The 21,522-nt window shown below is 35.6% G+C and overlaps 1 pseudogene; it reads right to left on the reverse strand.

Moving 5' to 3' along the window:
- Positions 1 to 3,624: 3,624 nt before the first annotated feature.
- Positions 3,625 to 21,277, reverse strand: LOC134619236 (B-cadherin-like; annotated as a pseudogene).
- Positions 21,278 to 21,522: the final 245 nt, after the last annotated feature.

Here is a 21,522-nt window from a genome sequence, read left to right on the forward strand (position 1 = left end):
TCCCTGGAGGACGGGACTGTGGCTCCCCACACCCTCTAACAGATCATTACATGAAGGAACCTTTTAAATACAAGCGCGCTCATGCTCACAGGTGTACACACGGGTGCTCACAGACACAAACTACACCCTTTTTGGCTCCTACCTCAAAGCACACTGTGCGCTGTCGATCTTACGTGCTGCACAATAATATTCAATATTTAGTATTTACTGTTGCCCTTTATCACCGTTCCTCTTCCCCGCTGTTTTTCTTTCCCTCTTTCTTTCTCCCTTTTCTTTCCCCCAGTCATGTCTATCCTGTGTGTAGCAGGTGAAAATAAAATAAAATAAACAATAAAAGCAAAGGTGAATCAAATAGACCAATACGGCAAGGCCGGGATGGTCCATTTGGTAAAGTAAATCCGTTGGGCATCTTTCTTTGCCTTTAGACAATAATTCTGATGGCAAAAGAACCAAACAGGACATGCGAAAAAACCAAAACAAAACAGTGTTCTGCAGATAATCACAACTAACCATTTGAACAGTGCTTTAATTCATCTGTTTTTTTTTTCCATTTTATAAATACATTCTTAAACAAATACACCTGATATAAACTTTTAAGTCAAAGTTTAATGTATTTTGGAGCTCATTAACAGCTGTTTATTTGGAGAGTTGTGGTCCTTACTACAGCCAACACAAACATATGATTATATATGTAGTACATGATGCACTACTCGAGATTAAACAGTATCTCCAAAGTGTTGTGATTTACAGATTCGCTTGCTAGGCCTCTTTGGGTTTTTATCATCCAGCATTAAAATGTGCTGGATCAAAACATGCTGCTACAGTCTGTAGCGACCCCTTGTGGATAAGGGAGCAATCAAGTAGCAGTGGAGGTTAAACAGAAATATTTAAAATGAGCTCAACCATAAACAACTGCATCATTAATACTGATTCACATAACACTGTAAGTACTTTTTCTTTTGATTGAATTTATGTATGGTTTCGCATTAATACAGTTTTATGTATAATATGCTATTGTTACTTTTGCTAAGGGATCTTACATGATTTCTCCAGCACATCATTGTGAGCTCAACGAAATAATTAGATATAAACTTTATAATGTTTCAGCCAGTTAGGTGTGCAGAACAGTGGTGATGTAAGACTTTTGCACAGAACTGTACTGCAGCCTTCCCACTTGAAGTTGATGTGGTTTTAGAGAATTCTGTGTCACATATTCTTGCAGTGGGCATGCTATGACTTTTGACAGATGGACAAAAAAAACACTGGGGGGTGCCAATGCTACCCCTCAGCCTCCTAGTAGATACAACTGTGGTATCAATTTCAAACTCCTTGTCGTCTTGTTCTCAAGATATTGCATTCACAGGATTTTCAGAAAACCTGACCTCTGACCTTGAGGTCAAGGTCACCGAGATGCAAACTCATCTGAAATTTTTAGTAGCTGCACCTTTTGTATGAAATTCAAAATCCTACATCACCTCATTTTGTGGTCAAGGTAACTGGGATTCGGACCCTTTTGGGACCTGTACAACTGCAGTGAAAACTCTGGCTGCATTGACTGTCCCAAGTCAGATATTAGATGCATATCTAAAGATGCATGTGTAATTTACTTTTTGTGAATAAAATGTTGACAGAGGTTGCCAAAAGCAGCACGTTTTTATTAAGTGTGTAGTGTGAAGCCTTACAGGAGGTACTCATCTCACTTTCCACCATAAATTTGTTCTTGTGTTCCTTGTCTTGTCCTCAGACATTTTTCTTGAAAGCTGATTCCATTCCTTACAATAGTTAATTAATAAATTATGTTGATTTTTCTAAAGACTAAACTTACGAATGAATATGTATTCCTAAATGGAACCCCCCCCCCCAAAGGTTTATGATTATGGAAGTTGAGACATGCCATAATCAGTGGTGTAACCAAGCTGATGAGTAAATCAGATGCTATCATGTGAAATACGAACTACAAGCCATGATTCAATAGTTTGTAGAACCACCACCAACAAACAGAAGTCTAAAATGGTTGTGGAGGAATTTTGTCCCATGTCGTTGGTTCTGTTTTATAAGGTTTGCAGGTTTTTATTTATGCAGAGTTTTTGTAAAGTCCTACCACAACGTGATTCGTTAGTTTTTGTTTTTTTTAGCTATTCTGTTGTAGATTTTCTGGTGTACTTGGAACCATTGTCCTGTTGCATGACCCTGTTTTGGCCAAGCTTTAGTTGATGGACTTATTATGATTTATTATCAGTATTTTTCTGAACAAGTGGAGCAATAGAAGTTGACTGCTTTGAGACTGGGCTTCCTTTTTACTTAGAGTTGTTTTTATCTCTTTTATGTTCAGATTTCCATCTGTTGCAATAGACTAATAGACTAGTCTTTACTAAAAGCACATTTTGGCATCAAATATGTCACCCCAAATAAATAAAGCTTTGTCTACAGAAAAGTTTAGGATTTTGACTCTTTAACCCATCTGACAAATCTAAAGCATTGATAAGAAACCTGAGATTCATTTTACTCATCTTTGGATGTTTTTTAATTAGTGAGAAAAATGTGCAATGACAAAGCTTACAAGAATGCCATTTATAATGAAAAACTAATTCAGTCAGGCTTGTGTAGAAGCTTCTGACAGATTTAGACATTAATGAAATGTAAGCCATTAGATATTTACTAAGTTTAGTAAATATAATTTTAATGCACTTCCCAACATTACCTTTGCTGGTATGAGGGTTCAGAAGTATTTTTACTGTATGAATATGGCTTAATATAACTAGGCACGAATACAAATATAATAATTTCTTTGTAAAACCACAAGGAGTCAGTGTTTCACAAGAATTAGATTAATAAACATGATAGTGATAGTTCTATAGTGAGAATCTTGTTTGAGAGGTTCAGATAAACACGTTTATTAGTATTACCACTATACAAACATTTGATGCACATAAAACATGGTTACAATGATCCTTAGCAGCATATTAACGAGTTTATTAGATGCACCCTGATCCTTCACCAAAGCAGTCAGCAGACTTACTGTCCTGCATGTACAAACATGAACACACCCATACAACCACAGATACCCGAGAGCACGCCCACACCAGCACCTTTTGATAACATGGAGTCTAAACAACAAAATGAGAACTAGTTTGACAAGTTTGTCGTGCCAAAATGCAAATACCATGGAATTACATTACAGCGGCAGTCATCATTTATTCTGGAGAAAGCTTTTATTTGCACAAGACACACCTGCATGCCTTTAAGATTCATGCATTCAAGCTTAACTCTGTTTTTTTTAAATGCCTGACAACCTCTAATGGACAAAGAAAACAGTTGACACGCTTGAAATATATTATGTCGCAATAGAAAAAGATAAAAAAGTGACCTTAAAAAACACTTCTGAGAACAGAAGCTCAAGATAACCCAAATGAAAGTAGAAAGCATCACCCATCATTTCCCAGAGTGCAAATAAGCAGATTTGATAAATACCATATTCACCTTTCTGCATTAGTTTTTGCATTACCCAGTCTTTATTGTAAACACTATGACATGACACTGCGTCTTACCATACCATGCTCCCAGACAACTGAATAAATATTTATGACTTTTCATATTGTACCTTATACTTGAGGTCTAGTGACTTTATTGTGAAATGTAAACCTCATTAAATGTGAGTTTCTGCCAGTTTAGTTCATGGCTTTCTTCTTGGACAAGAGTTGCTGTTTGGATTTCCTGTATTGTGGTGACATCACTAGGCATGCAGATTGAGGCCAGAGTAGTGAACTTGTCACACAGATCCATTTCAGGGTCAAAGGAAACATCAGCAATGGAGATTGCATCAAGCTCAAAGTTATGCTCTGTGTCTCCCTCCTCATTATATACATGAGGCACATAATCGCCCAGTTCCTTTCCTTGTTCCTGGAGAGTATTTATCATTTTTGATATTACCTCATTTAGTAGCTGGTTTCGGTGGTCTAGTCCCATACAAATCTTAAAAATTAGAAACAGGAAGTTGTATGAATTTTCTTTTTTGAAATATTATTATATTAGAATTAAAATAGGAATTAAGGTAAGACATAAGACTTTGTAGTTGACCATAAATGACAAAACTGTAGAAAATTTTGCTTTACCCCATGCTTAGATTGAACCTGCAGATGTGCCATTCCTTTGTTTGATGATCCTCCGAGTGACTGAAAAAATCAAGCATTTAAATAGTTAAGTCTTTCAAACTTGACAGAATTAAATGAACAAAATGTCATTACTCAGCAAAATTCTTAACACCGGACTATTTAAATCTGACACATGTACTTAATGATAACAAGAGTAAGTACAAGTTTTATAAGAATAATATCTGTACCATGCGCATAAAGCTTCCACGAGTAAAACCTTGTGCCATTGAGCTTTCCCTTTGAAAAGCTGAGATTATTGACCCGGTTTGTGATGCTCCACGTACGGCTTCATCTATCAGCTGAAAAGAAACCAACCAAACAAACAAATGTCAAAGCATGGCAGCATGTCATGGTTAAAATCATTTTAATTAGCATCCATTTGTCATCCAAGCCTATCATACTGAAAAATGTTAGAGCAAGGCTGTCAGTTGATGCTGTACTTTTCTGTGTTTAAAACCTTTTAAAAATAAAAGAGCAAGGGACTAAAGAAGAACACATTTTAAGTGTGTTCTTCTTCAAGTTTAACCAAGTAGCATATATTATGCTACTTGCATACTACTTGCATAATAATGTGCACACACAGTGGCTGCTCTCTTTCCCGACAAAACTGTGTTCCCATCTTTGACTTGAATGAAGGATTTTTATCAGTTATTCAGTGTTTTAATGAGTATTTGGCAGCAGGATTATGTGTATATAATCATCTCCAATTCTGTAATAATGCCAATATTCATCTTTATTCTCTATCCTGTAATATGAGGCTGTTGTTACATCGACAATACCTGTTAACAACAAAAGTTGTTCCATAGTAGGAATTGCACGCAACAGCCACTTCATTAGGAATAACTGTTCAACTGCTCATTAATGCACATTTCTAATTAGCCAACCACATTCCATCAACTCAGTGTTGCTGGCAGAGGGGTGATGGGGAGACGGGTGTACTGCTTTGAGTTGCTAGGATGGCAACAGTAAAAACTACTCGATCCTACCAGGTTAGGCAGAAGCGCATCTCTTAATGGAAACAGGGAAACCTGAAACAAATGGGCTACAGTCTTCTGATGGCTCCTTCCAGTAAAATAATGTGCAACACCAAAACTGGTTTCGTGAACATAACAATGAGTTCGCTACACTCAAATGGCATATTTTAATTCACAGTCTCCAGAACCACCACCAACAATCCAACAGAGCATCTATGGGATGTGGTGGAATTGGAGATTTGCACTTCTGCAAAAACTGTTAAACACTATCATATCAATAGGAACCAAAATTTCTGAGGCATATTTCTAGCACCTTGTTGAATACATCCCATTCTGACGACAAAAGGGTACTAGCAAGGTGTAACTAACAAAGTGGCTGGTGAGTGGAAGTTATAAAATAGTTCTGGAAAATTTAACATCAAAAGGACTCATTTTGCCTTACCCCATGCCTGGATTGCCACTGGAGATGTTTCATTCCACTATTTGATATTGCTCCCAGTGACTGGAAAAATCAAGCATTAACTGGTTAATACTTTTGAAACTTCACAGAAAAGCAAAATGTCAAGAACCAGCAAAATCCTTAACAACCACTTTGTCAAACAGATGTACTACTACTACTACTACTAATTATACTAATACTAATAATAATCTCAGTACCTTCCGCATGAAGTTTCCACGAATAAATGCTGACCCTGATCCTTCCCCCTGGTACTGTGAGGTTAGTGAGTTCATTTGTGATCCTCCATGTACTGCTTCATTCATCAGCTGAAGAAAAAAAACAAAACAAACACATCAAACCATGACATTGTTTCCTGGCGCAAATTATTTCAATAAGAATCCATTTGCTAAGGTCTATGATAATATACAATGTAAAAAAGCAAGGCCAGCAGATTATTCTGTGCTATTTTAGTTTTCAATCAGTCTCATAAAAAAAAGGACCAAAACCCGAAAGAAACAAAGACTTAATTTTTTTTCTAAGGCTAAACAGTTTCTTGAAAGAGCAGGGGACTAAAAACAAGGACAACTAAGTAGCATCTATTAATGAGTATTATTAGTTGTTCTGTGTTCTTTTGAGTATTAGGTAGAAGATGTGTGCGATCCAGGCCAATTCAAGCATGAGTTGCTGGCAGAGGGGTGAGAGGGGAAAGGTCAGACTGCTTTGGACTGACATGAAGCCAGCAGTAGTAACCACTTGTTACTACCAGGATAGGCAGAAGAGCACCTCTGATTGCACAACACCTCAACTGCGAAGCAAATGGGCTACAGCAGCAGCAGATGACCACACTGTCACTCTTGTCAACTAAAAACAGGAAACTGAGGCTATGTTTTACATAGGCTCACCAAAAATGGACAAGAGAACATTGGATGTATTGGCTTCTGTTGTGAAGTATGGATGATAGGAGCAGAATTTTGTATAAACAACATGAAAGCACAGATTCATCCATCCTTATAGAAATGATTCAATCAGGTGGGGGTGATGTAATGGCGTGGGGGATATTTTCTTGGTATACTTTGGACCCCTTAGGTCAAACTCAACATCATTTAAATGCCACAGCCTACCTGAGTATTACTGCTGACCACGTCTGTCCCTTTATGACCACAGTGTACCCAAATTTGGATGGCTGCTTCCAGCAAAATAAGGCACCATGTCACAAATCTCAAATCATTTCATGCCGGTTTCTTGTAGAATTAAGTCAGTTCTGACAGAAAAAGGTGGTCCGGCACTAACAGAAAGTTTCATATGAAAAGAAATATTACATACCCCACTCACAGATTGTCCCTGGTGATATCCCATTCCCATGTTTGATCCCTGCTGTGACTGAAAAATCAAGCATTTAAATACTTCTGAGATTTGATAAATTTCATGAACAGAAAGTTATCATGAGCAAAATTCTTAACTTCTACCTGTTTAAGTATCACAGGTTTACTTAGTGATAATAACAAATAAAACAACAGTAATCATAATATCTGTACCATGTGCATAAAGCTTCCACGAATGAATGGTTGTGCCACTGAGCTTTTTTTTTGACTCTTGACGAATTCTGAGTTGGTTTCTGAGTCATTTAGAAGAAATGCCTGAAAAACATCAAATATTTCTCACAATGCATGGTATATTACAAAAATGCTCTTTACAAACTAGTTATTACAATAATATATATTTTGTAGCACTTACTGGACTCATTTTCACAGTTTTAACTTGAGATATTTCTTGCATGTTGTTCCCATTCTGATTCACAATGGCCACCTTGACAAAGTAATGATGTTTTAGGGTTTTTATACCAAAAACTAGAAGTTATGTTTACATAATTTCAGTAATTACAATTGCTGAAGTAGGGATAATTACATTTAAAAAGTCAGGCAAAATGAAAATATCCAATTTGTACAGTTTGTAATCTTTAATTTAAAAACCAACAAATATCTGTGTGAGTGAGCATTTGAGTGTGTGTGTGTGTGTGTGTAAGTGTGATTTATGATAAATGTATTTACTGAACAGTCTGTTCCTGGATTCTCAGTGTTAGACTTCATCAGTTGTTGTTCAGAAGATAAATCGTCTTTGATTTCCAAGATCTGTTTTTTGCAGGACATCAGAAGAGCCAAAAGTAGCAAACCTGTAGTATAAAGACCACACACACACATACATGACATACAAAACATGCTATATGTTTATTGCTGTTATAATTCTATTACATTAGGGAAAGGCTTTGACTGAAATGAATCCCTGTTATTTTGTCGTCACTTTTACTTTAAAAAAATATTTTAAAAAACTTATTTTCAAAATCTTAACAAGCATAAGAAATAAGTACTTAAATCTAACTGAAAAACACCCATCGAAAACTCATTTACATTTTTTTTCCAGAAGAAGTCTTTCCTATTGTCCAAAGCTTATTATTATAAGTTATTTCTTATTGTTAGACCTTTTTTTATTATTATATTTTAACCGTTTTTAAATAACAACAACAAATATAAATGAGGTTATCTTATTTATAATAATTGAAATATTTGAAACATGTGTCCAACCTGTAATCAGCAGCATGGCCAAAAAAATAATTCCCACTCCCCCTGCTCCTAGTGTGGTGCCAGATGTCCTCACATGACAGTTTGGGATTTCTGAGTCTAAGCAGCTGCAAACAGTAACTGACAGGTTGTGGAAAGCTGATTTCCCCTGTTGGTCAGACACTTCTAGCGACAGCTCATGGTGATTGGAATGAACTGTATGCTCTTTAACCAAGTTGACTGAATAACCTGTGTCCAAAATGAATACATAATCAGATGTATAACAGTCATTGTGGCAGTCTATGTATATACTAATTATACTTTTATATAAAGGAGGCTTAGAAGTATATTTAATACAAGTGACACTGTTTTTGTGAGTTATAAAAGGTTGAGTATCTGCAGACTCTAAAGCTTACCAGTGACAGGGTCAATCTTCCACTTGCCCTCAACATCTCCATGGAGCTTGAAGGTGAAAGGGCCACTGTAGGGCTCAACATCTGAGTCTAAGGCTGTGATGTTGGCAAAGGATTGTCCGTCAGACTGGCACATTTCAATTGTGCTTACAACCAGGTATGGAGTATGATCATTGTCATCTCTAACATAGATACTAAGAGTTGCAGTGCTTGTCATTTCTGGTTTCCCTGGTGATGAAAAAGTATTGCAACTTGTTTAGAAATGTAATGAGGAAATGTAAATGAATGATGGGCCAAATATGTAAAAACTTATCGATTCATACCATCGTCAACAGCACATATTGTGACTACATAAATGTTGTCTTTAACAAACTCTGACTCTCGATCCAAGGGCTTTGATGTGGTTATGTTTCCAGTGTCAGGGTCCACTTTAATCCAACCAGCTGGATCGTGTCCTATAATGTATCTGAAATGGTTTGTTAGACATTTTCAAAGTGTCTACTGATGTAGTAATGCTGTATGTTTTTGTCTTGTAGAAGTGACATGTAGTTGTATAGTTGTCAAGACTTACTTAAATGTGTTTTTGTTGGCAACATCAGGGTCTTTAGCTGTGAGTGTTGCCAGGTATTGGCCTTCCTTAACATTCTCAGTGACCACAGTTTCTATGGAAGTCTTGTCAAAAACTGGAGGCTCATTGACATCCTCAACAGTCACGATCACTTGATGGCTGGATGCAACTGTTCCAGTCACGAAGCTCTTTGCAGACCCAGTAGCAGCGGAACCAGATATGGTTACTACTTTCCAAAGACCAATGGAGCTGCGTTTTTCCACTTTGCATGAATAATAGGGGATCTCATTCTCTACAGTGATAGTTATATTCTTCAAGGCACCATCTTCGTAGTTTAAAGGCTGTAAAAGAGCATAACTGTTGGAGTCAAATTGTTAAATGTTGTCATTGTGTTACTTTAATTTGTAAGTCTTAGTTCAAGCAGCACGATCAAAGACATTCCTTTATCTCTGACCACCTCTCCAGCCAGTTTGTTGGTGGGGGAGGCTATAGTGTTTTATTAGGGACATCCTATCTGAAGGTTCTGTTTTCTTGCTTAGTAAGCTTCCTGCTTTTATGACCCTTTTGGTGAGCAGGAGGTCACACAAACGGACCCCAAACACCAACACACACGCTCACCTACATACACGCACACACACACACACACACACACACACACACACACACATTCTCGCACATACATACATGCACACACATATAGACACACGTGCACACACATAGTGCCTTATCTTTTGTAACCATAGGGGGGTTTTACAATGGGAGGTGCTTGTGTCTAATGTAACTGTGTTAAACTGTGTGTCATGGAAATAAAAGACTGCGAGGAAGGCTGTTTATTTGATTCTGGCTAGGAGACAGGTGAGGAGCGTTCAGCTCCCACAGCCAGTCTCCCTTGCTAGCAAGTAAAAGCTGTTCGTCTTGTTTCCTTGCTTGTCGTTAATGGGAATACGTTTCTAAACCAGCGGGGCCTGTGGAAGCACAGACCCAACAATAACTTATCATGCTTTTCCAGGGCTTTTTAAATCATAGCTTTGGTTAAAACTGTTTGCTACCCGATTAAAATTGCTTTTAGCTTGAATAAAGCCATATCGATTTGTTAAAATCCCGAATCGATTTTTAAATATAAATGTACTATTCTGGAGGTTTTCCATTTAAATAAAGCCTGCAGATGAGCGGTGAGCGGTAGCTAACATTCTTTAATCAAAACACAAAGAACAGACAAACCAAGCTTGGTGGAGAGCCTGCATGACCGCGGGGCAGACGGTCAGCAGAGTCTCCCTCAGCCTAACATGGCTCTCAGTTAAATACCTTCTCCAGGAACAAAAGGCAGTACACAGCTGTTTCACACCTTAAGATTCACACTCCCTTGCTACCTCCCAGAGTCCTCAAAGAGACAAAAGATTCTTCCTGTGGAGTTGTCTGCTTCCCCCAACTTCTTAACTAGACCCCCACCATTTGTCTTACTGTATGAATGTGAGACATGTTAAAATTCAGTTGCACCAAGGCATTATACAATAAAATAATGTGAATGATACATAAATAAAAGAAATTCCTATACAGTACTTTGCCAGAAATGCCAGAATCTCACAAAACTATTTCAGCAACCACAAAACAGCTAAAACAGTAAATGAGAGCAGGTAAATGGATTCCACAAAAAGACTCACACACAGAGCGCGGACCCGACGCATCACAATGAGTGAGATGTCGGCTTTCTTTCACGTAAACAGCCAGTGCTGAAAGTCGACAGCTCACAGATTCTGATAGGTCGGGGCTGCGCTTTGTGTTTTTGTCTTTTTTTGCACTAGATTGTAAAGCTGTAGGTTTTGTCCCTCTCCAACCAAAATAGACTGAACCAGCAGCAAAAGAAGATCAAAACTATGCTTCGCCGCTTCACATTTCGCTTTAGATAAACATTGTCATGAATTCCCTCTTACTTTTGCTGTTTTGCTTCCACTATGATAAAATCACACTTCCTGCACAGCTCTCTCTCTGTCTCTCTCAGTGCACTTCAAGAACAGTTTCCCAATCTCAAATCTGTTTTCTACATGATTCGCTTGCTTATTACCAAGCAGTCTACTGTTGTTTACAGCACTGTTGGTCACTGCTTTTTTTTTTTTATATAAATGACTTCTGACAAAAAAGTCTCATTTCTGCTGTTCAATACTGAATAAATATAAACTTTTTAAATTTATGCCAAATTGCAAAACGCTTAGCTGTGTCTAATAAAACCTCTGTAATTTTGTTCTGCTTCACTTTAGCAGCATCAGGTAATGTTCATATGCTGAGTCATGGTTTTCTTCCATTTTTGTTCTACTTCAAATTATTTTTAAGGTTATCTGCTATAAAAAGCCAGGCCAGGAAAATCTCTTTCATATTTTTCTGTGTTTTATATACTAATTTTTGAAGATAAAAAAGAGCTTATGTTGGTTAATTTAAAAATGTGACAGGGTTTTCACCACAGAGACTGTTTTGAACTACTTAGATTGGAAAGTTTAGTCTACTGTAAACATAATCACAAAAATACCTTTTCCACATGGAGTAGTCCATCGTTTGTCTCAGGATCTGTAGTTATTCTAAAGTTGTTGTTTGTGTCTCCTTGGATTGTATACTTGGCTCTCCAGGCTGGAGTTCCTCTGGTGTCTTCATCATGAACTTGTATACGTGACACAAGAACATTTGTCTGTCCTTCTTTCACTTTTTCTGGGCCCTCGGGTTACAAAAGAGAAAGTTGTAAAATAGGAAATGATTTTCATTGAATAAATTATTGTGACTGAAATAAGTAACTGCTAACTGTTTGCTGTGTGATGACAGGAAGATGATTATTTCCATCTTCTATATTGATTATGATGGTGCAGGAGCTGTATTGTGGTTTTTCTCCATTGTCTTTGGCCTCCACTGTAATGGTGTATTTCTCAGCTGTCTGATGGAGAAAAAGAAAATATCGCTCATCTTGAATGTAAATGGTTGTCAAACATATTGAATTTAGTTGTACTATTGAAATTTGAGGAGATTCATGTTGAAAGATTAAAATGCAAAGTTTTAATTTGAGAATTTTGCCATCAAGCAGTAATTTCTCTCACCTCGTGGTCCAGACATCCTTTAAAAGAAATGACTCCAATGCCTGTCTCATCGATCTCTTTGAAGTAGAACTCAAGATCTTTAGGTTTAGGTACGACTGAAACTATTTTAAGGTCAACTTTGTTATATTTCTCACTTATGTCTTGATCTGTTGCTTGAATTCTACCCACTTCAGTGCCTGTTAGTATCAAAAGGAAATAATGATTATTTTATTTAGATTCACTGTCACAAAAATGATAATTTCATCGCAGTAGCATTACAATTGTAAATAATATTTCCTTCCAAATGAGAAAATTACCCTGTAATGTTAACTCTTTTATGGTGAAAGTGTACTTTTCAAACAGAAATTTTGGAGGGTTGTCGTTTGTGTCCAAAATCTCTATATAAATCCCGAGCTGTGTCTCTATTTCGTGTTTTTCTCTGTCAAGTGCTTTGAATTTAAGCTGCAATGGAAAGGCAAAAACGATGAAATAATCAAACCTCACTCCATGCATAGCTTTTAATTTCCATAAGATTTTTTTTTATTTTTATTTCTTCTTACCTTAAGAGTTTGATATTGTTCGTAGTCCACAGAACGGAGGACCTTTATTTCTCCTGTATATGAATTGATTTCTAACACTTGCATTGGTTCTTCATCGACACCTTGTCCTTGTATCATAAAAAGAACGAGGTCCTTCTCAACCTCAATCTATACCAAACATAAGACACACGAGCAGTGAATTTTGGAATTATCCTTCCTTATCTCATAATATCTGTTACATTTTAAGGCATACACTCACTTTGCCCAGTGAATATGGGAAAGGTCCCTGATAACCTTCATCAATAGTAAAGGAATCAATGATCCAGTTTCTTTTTTGACGCAGCAGAAGTTGTGAAGATGATCTGTGGACTCCCCAACACTGCAAAAGATTACACTGGAAACATTTCTTGCAGTAAATGTGCAGCACAGCATATTTATGAGTATTATATGAAAATTCTTAGCAGATTTTTAATCTTTAAACACTGACTATAACTCTGTTGACAGACATAATCTTCATAAACACAATTAGTAAATTATCATATTCTCATGTTAATTGTGCTATTTATGATGAAAACATATTTTTTAAATATTTGTGTTGAAATTTATGGCAGAAGTAATAAAATATTACATGTAGTTTTAAATACTTACCAGAATCAAAAGTAGAATTGGGTGTATTAGTTCCATATTATATCCACAGAACGGCTAGTTTTGAAGTGAATTCGTCCCAGACTACTACTTGAATGCACTTGAGTAGAAATTCAGCTGGATGCCAATGTGAGCTTTGGCAGAGAGATACCGGTGGGAGGGATATCTTTATAAGGCTGTATACGTCTAGCCATGAGGTAATCGAAATCTTTATCTGTATCTGTATGGGTGTGTACAGTTTTCACCTTGACTAACAGTACCGGTTTGCTTGAAAATCTAAAATGATCCTAGAAAAGAAAAAGAAAAAAACCCCCTAAAAACCACACAAAATCACATATAAAAACATAATTAGTCTATGATATTATATTATGTATTATAATATATTATATAATATAGAATAGATAGAATTGTATATATGCATCTGTGTGTCTGTGAGTATATGTATTTGTAACTGTATCTTGGGCATCTTTTATAGGTTCACTTAAATACATTGGAATAGATTATGTGTTTTTGCAACAGGCTACTCATCACAAAATGTCTAAAGGGACAATTTAAGATTAGTTTTTTCCTCACTTGTCTGTGTGTGCACACAACACAGAATCCCTTGATTTAGATACCTTTTGTGATTGAAGTGGCTATTTACAGAAAGGCAAGCAGACATGGTGGCCCCCTCAAACCACACAACAACAAAAGTATATAAAAATATATCTACAATTACCAAATATGTTCTGTTAGCTGACACAAGTGGTGGAGGCATTTTTGCAAGGTCAGTGTTAAGTGGCTTAATGAAGAAAATCCCAACACACAATTCTCTTCTAAAAGATTTTGAAAAATTACAAAAATGTTCAAAATATGAAACAAACGGAGGCTGGCTGAAGACTGTTACACAATACTGATTGTATTTTAATACAGACTATTTAAATGTTGACAATATAGACTAATACATGTAGTCACAGGACTGATTCAAAGGAAGGACAAATGCTTTGTTTGATTTGCCCCGGATGTCACACATGGGAGTGACCTCACTCCAGAGTTAACTGCATTCCATTTGTAAAGTTGGAAAAGCAACTTTTCAAATGCTGTATGTCAAGGTACAGTCATTCATCAATTACCAGCAATATAGTACAAGGCCTTTTGTGTGATTAAAACTGCTTCATAAGAACACTAACCAAGTTCTATTTGTGAATACAAATAGAACTTGGTTAGTGTTCTGTGTATGATTTATTAGGTGAATGATATTTTTAAAGTTTTTGTTTTAATGTTTTTAATCTATTACTTGTTAAATGTTTACCTAAACACATATAGTCCAAGAGTTTGGTTGAGGCTTTCAGCACCTTTTTGTCTTGAAGTGTACCTTTTCTCATTGTGTCCAGATGTTCGATATAAACCTTATGAGACCACAGCAGGTGTTTCCAAAATGCGCCTGGCATGTTCAGACTTCTAGTGGAAGTCAGTTACAAGTATAGCATGTTGGGGATAGGCTATACAAGTCTTTCTTTCAAGTGTTTCGGGTCTTACAGATCTTTCCAAAGCTACTTAACTTGACAATGCTTTTGTGACAATTGTGGTAAAGACGCGATGAAGTCATTACAGAACTAAATGAATAGAAACCCATAGTTTTCCATTGGTTAATGATGAATGGTTTGAGTGCCTTTTTGTACACATTTTATTAATTTTAGAGTTATATAGCTTTATAGATATTCTTTCTCGGCTAAGAAATGGAATGGTGTTTTCTTTTCAGCTTTTGTGGTATCTTCATTTAGAAAGCATGTTTGAAAATTGTACCAAAAAAGCAGCCCAAGAATCAGATTCATTCCCTTCTTTTTCAGAGGTCCAACAGATTTGAAGCATGTGACTTTTATTTATAATACACATTTAAAACACAAACTAACCCAAGTTCTGTCAGTACAAGACAAAATTATTCTTTATGCAAATACTGATAAGTTTTGTAGTAAAAATCTTTGTGACTAAAAGAAAAGAAATGGATCAAAATTGGGGTAAATAGCAGATTTAAAAAACAACCTATTGTTATTCATTATTTTAAATATTTTCATGACTAATAGAAAGCTCTACTGTTATTTACATTTTTTATTTGTTTTTAATTTTTAATTTGAATTTTAATTAACCCTGACAGCAGAAGTTGGCAGCTTTCGTTACAAACTGTAACACTGTATAAATATATAAAATCTTGAAGCGCTGACCTACTGAAAGCTTGCTAGAACACAGAAAAAAAATAGTTAATAGTATTTGCTGATGCCACAGTCAGTTAAGTCAAATAGTTAAGTCAAATAAATAAATCCCTTTAAATTTTTACCGGAACATCTGACTCCTTGAAAGCAAATTAGAAAGAAATTAGTTGTGGCTCAAGACTTTTGCATTTAGTAAAAAAAAGAAGAAAAGGTGAGACTAACATGGTTTATGTACTTCCACTACCTCGCCTATTAGTACAGTCTTGAGGACAGAAGGAGTTAAGGACTTTTAATCTGTTGCTTCAGGTTTTGATTAATCTGTATCTCTTCCCAGAAGGTGGAAGGGTTGGTGAAGTGGGTATTGGTGTTGTCCACAGTGGCTCATAATAATAATAATAATTATAATAATAATTTAAGTGATTTGATTTATTTCATTTAGCCATTGAGCTGAAGGAACTAAGCAGGAACTTGCATAATTATCTGGAAATACTGAACAATTACACCACTCCTAACTGGGGTTATAAAATGTAACTCCCAAGTTTTTTCCCCAAAGGTTTTGTTACCTAGTTATAGTCCATATCCCCTTTTCTCAAGAAGTGATTTGATCACTGATAATAAAAGCTTTCATAGTTGTTTCGCTTTCTTTCAAACTAAGTGACAGAAATCTTTTCATGTATTTTAAACACATCAAATTGAGTAGCAGCAATAATTTGATCCTCTTTAAAACATTGTGTTCAAAGCGTTGCAGTCAAATTCAAATAAAGGAAACCCACATGCCAGTGTCATGGGAAAAGTAAAACCATCAGTTTTGGGAAATCAAACCAGATTAGATGTCAGCAATTTGAGCCTCCTTACAGAGTGACGGGTGAAACTTATTTACCCCTACAACTACTGAAGTTTGTGGTGTCACTGTGCAGCTATGGAGATCTCCAAAACCTTCAGAAAAAAAAAAAACTTTGTCAATTCCTCTGAGTTGGGTAGGGAAAAGGAAGAAGATCACTTTCTGGAAAATAATGTACATGGGAGTATACATTTTCAGTGACTGACCAATTTGTCTATGATTTGCCTATTTAGTGATGAGGAATAAAGCCCCGGCTCCTGTCTGCTAGGATTTTTTTTTTTTTTTTTACTGTTGGGATGTTCGTCTTTAATATTAAAATAACTAACTGTTTTAAGGCCTGAAGCAAAACAGCCTTTCAGAGCCTTTACCAGCAGCACTGATGAAATCACTTCTTCGGAAAACAGATAAGAACTGTTTTTGGACAACACCCTGCGTGGGAAGATCATTGCCAAAACCACCCCATGCAAAAAAAACAAAGTAAAATAACTAAACAAACTGTGTTTCTAAAACAAGCAGGCTTGCTTTAAAAACACAGAAACCCCCTATGCGTTCTTGTCCAGTCACTTTAATCCAGTCATTCTCAAACTTTCCTACTGTAGAAGCTAAAAAAAATGTTCCACACCCCGCAGTTTTAAGAAAAAAGTTTAGAATAATAAAAGTCAGCGAAAACACATCAGCAAGTTCAAATTTTAGTTTCCTTTTGAACCATGATTTACCACACCTCACTTACACCAGCCAGAAGAAATGGAAAAAATCAAAGTGAACTTCAAGATTCTTTACATGTCTTTAATGCCCTCATTATTGCCTCATTTGATGCCTTCACCTGTCTGTTTTTGTTTCATATTATGTTTTATTATTTATATTCCATGTTTTGTCTTTTTATGAATTCTGGCAATTCATTTGCACTTGTAATAGAGAAAGGTTCTGAGGAAGTTATGCATGTGACGCAAACATGTTCATAGATTTGTTTTGCATATTACCCTCTGTGGCTCACCTTGACTACCTGCTGACATTTGTCAGTATTTTAAAAAAACAAGTTGAGACACTTGTGCTGAAAGAGCTATGGCTACACAGCGTACAGTCAGCACAACACAACAAAGCACATTGTCAAGGAGCTGCCACAAAGTTTTACAACCAAAGCTCAAAACTTGGCACAAGTACAGACAACCCAACTCAGTGTTACAGTGATATTTCTATGCAGTGATGTTTTTGAAGCCACACTTTAAGTAGTCGGGTTAGAGGAGCATTGTGCAAACATAAACTGAATAAATATAATTAATTGCTGTCATTAGAAAGTGTAAAAAAATCTTTGTATAATTTTAAAAAGTTGAAGTATTTCAGCCCAAAAACTACAATCTTTATTTTAATTCCTAACAAAGAAAATATTTTTTACAAATATGCACATTTGCTTTCTATTCTATACAGTTTCAGATTTTTCTATATTACTTGTAAATCACTTTAAATCAGTGCTTTTATTGTTTTAGCCTCCGGAACAAGTCTGTTACTGTTAGATCAGCTCAATCAGTCCAACCGTCCAGTAAACTCAAAAAATATACCTGTATACACTTGCTCTTCTAAAAATAACATTTCATGATGTATCTTGCTTTTTTATTGTTGTTTTTTAATTTCATTTTTATTTTCATTTTTTATTTTTTATGTCATTCATTTTATTATGTATTTTATAAAAATGTGTTATTTTTGTAAAGTATTTGAAGCACCTTGTGACTGGTTTAGAAAGGTGTTATAGGAATAAAGTTTGTTATTTTTGTATCATGAAATGCAAATACGAAAACTAAACATTAACATTAACGTGTTAATGTTGTAGGATATCCAGTGTTAATTCCAGACCAGTATGTCACTCGATCATCAACAATAGGCCAAGGACATTTCTAACTTGCATGAACAATAACCCATTATGATGAGCCCTGTGTTCTCATCAAAAATCCTTTACAAAACAGTACTCTAGAAAAATGTGACTAACAGGAGTCATCTCAGTTTCAACAGAAAGAAGTTCTGTTAAATTTCCCAATAATACTGCCCTGACAAAGCAAACTAAAAAAAACAAGAAAACACACCTGATCCCTTTCAAGTTATTACATTTCACAAACCACTAGTGTGTCACCAGCTGTGCAGTGCATTAAATCCATCTTAATGCCAACAAAATATACCTGGCTTAGGATGAATTAGATGTTATAGTCCATAATCTTTAAGTAAAAATATTAAAACGTAGTGGTGTATCATCTCTGCTCAGTCTGTATTTTAGGGAGCGAAACCTAGAATACAATTTACATTTCAGCAGTGCCTTTTAAAGCTGTACTTTCTTTTTTTTAATTGCCTCATCATACATCTGTCCCAAGGTCTTGAACTTTGGCCCCAAATCATCCAGATACTTAAAATCCTCTCCCATGTCGTAGAATGACAGTTTATCCAATGACTGACATATGCTGCCATCTCCTTCAAAGGCATAGCTGTGGGGTTGGTATGCTGGGTGGTCAACAACATTTCCATCAACCTCGTTACATCTCTGTGGAATTTAGAAGTCAAAAATAAATGGCTTGGCTTAATTTGTAAAACAAACAAAAAAGAAACAGTACTCAGTATAGCGCTGAATTGCATTTGGTACAGCATGACTGCAGCCCTTCCACACATCATTGCTGTGCAGTCAGTGCAGTTTAATGAATGTGATCGTCAATAAAATCAAGTGCATTATAAGCCATATACAAGGCATGCTTTGTGTGAAATAAACCTCTTACCCTGTTGATATGGTCTTCAATGCGGTCAGCCGATCGAAGGCTTAAAGAGCGTTGGTAAATTGATGAGCCGGCCTGCTTACAGAGAACAGGGTTGTCAGCTTTTATTACATCATATAATGCAAATGCATAATTTTCATAGTGCTTTGTTAACATAATCACTGATTTTCAATGTTTTGTAAAATATGAAGCCACATAAGAGTACTCCTTACCCGATAGGTGTTCGTTCTGTTTGATTTCCATGTAGAGTTTGTCCTCTAAAAACAAAACAAAACACATTGTTCATTGCAGACTTAAATTTACTCTGAAAATCTGTGTATATTTTTGTGTATCTTTTTCTTAATGCATTCTACACTGTAGCATAATATTTTAGGGATCTTTTCACACAAAATTTTTTTTTAACTGCTTCAGCATCTACCCACTTTAGTAATTGAATAATTAAATACTGAACATATAATAAAATGAAGCAAAGCTGCCATCATGTGTGTTTGTTAACATAAGAGTAAATCTGTGAGTATATTTATAAATGTTGTATTTTAATATTATATTTAATATTGGCAGTATAGAATAATAATACTTGTAATCAAACATCCTTACTAATGTTTCACTTTCTTTAAACTACTTTTAGTAGTATTTGTATATGTGTAAAAGCTAACAAGCTAGCATGAGTTAAATATTGTATCCAAAAAAGGTAGGGCAGTATTTTTTAACATAAGGGTTCCAGCACCCTCTTGTGGATCTAAAGAGGTAGCATAGCTATTCATCATAGAGTTTACCAGTGCCTAGTACAATTCTTTTATTACAATATGATATTATTATTATTATATTATATATTAAAATAATTTTTTGTAGAAAATAAATAGGTAAGGTAAACGGTTAAGAAGGAGAAGTTGTTTTTATTACAGCCATTATGACTTACCATGCTTCTCATGCCATGGCTCCTGAAAGTTTCTTGTTGATGCATGCCTAGCGACTGGAACTGTAGGAAGGAAACAAAAAAGCTAAATAAAAAAAAACAACAAGCCCTACTCCTTGGGTCAGATTTGTGCCTTAAAGTTAAATATTTATGCCCATAATTAGGGATATATATTGTTAGGATTGTATTCAAATGATACAGACACTGCTTATTATTTACCTTTATTTATCTACACTTTTGTTGATGCTGCAATGAACATTTTATTGTAAAATTAAAAGATTACATTGATAATGGCTGCTTTTAGACACTGACGAGTTCAGCTGGTCTTCATACTCGAGAGCTATGCTCGGCCCAGCATAATCATGGGTAATACCAAGTTGTTTACCTGTGATTGGCAGGACAGCTCACACGAAGTTTAGGATAGGTTAAACAAATTTGTGGTACATACTCTTGACTAGACTAGGGGGGAGTTGGCTATCCTCTATAAATGAGTTTACAAGGGTCTACAATGTTTCAGGATATGTAGCAAGTCTGTCTCCATATAGATAGCTTTTTTTGTAAAATACATAAGGGGTGGATGAAAGCGGTTAAAAAAAGATAACTTTTCTACATGTTGCTTAATGGTCGTGGAACACATACTGTGATCCAGAACCACCTTTTTCACTTGTAAAAGATTTGATTGTGCTCACAGTAACAAGAGTAAATGTTAATTCCCTAAAAATGTTCTCTTTCAGGTTATCAGTTTGTCTTCATTGCGACACCTCTTGTCTGCCAGCTACATGCCAGTGAGTGTCAGAGAAGACACACCTTTCTATTCTCACATGATGTTCTTCACTCAGCAGGTACCAGGGTGTCTAATTCAAACATATGCTAGTCACTCACATCTGTTTTATTATACGAATGAAATGGTTTTCATTGCCTTAACTTGCATTCAAGAATGAGTTTGATTTGGCTGTCAGATCTCCAGTGAGAGCCACGTTTAAGACAAGAGACTACAGTAGACACGTTTTTTTCTGATATAATTCTGATCCAGTGAAAAAAAACTACTTATAACTATTAAAATGTCCCTGTTTATTAAAGCCACTGAAGAGTACTCCTTAGCCGCTGGGTGTTTGTTTTCTATTTAGAGAACTAAAAAAAACAAAAAATAAAAAATACACTGTTCACTTCCAGATTATTGTTTCAATTCTTATTCAACATTCCACTCACTTCAAGTAAATGAGCAATTGTATACTGAACATATAATAAAGTGCATATATTATATAATTTAAAAAATATAATAAAGTATTGGCAGAATATAGTCAAACATCCTCTACTTTTAACTTCACTTTTTTCCATAAAGTCAGCATACGTGACTCTTCCCACCCATTGTACAACTCATTTCAACCCCTACTTCTTACCATTTAAAGAAGTGCTTAGAATTGATGCTTGTTCTGAGTTTATGAGATATTTTGTGCTAGAGAAAAAATTTGAATGCTTTTGGAAA

Source organism: Pelmatolapia mariae, linkage group LG20 (genome assembly GCF_036321145.2).
Source record: "Pelmatolapia mariae isolate MD_Pm_ZW linkage group LG20, Pm_UMD_F_2, whole genome shotgun sequence".
Taxonomy (NCBI): domain Eukaryota; kingdom Metazoa; phylum Chordata; class Actinopteri; order Cichliformes; family Cichlidae; genus Pelmatolapia; species Pelmatolapia mariae.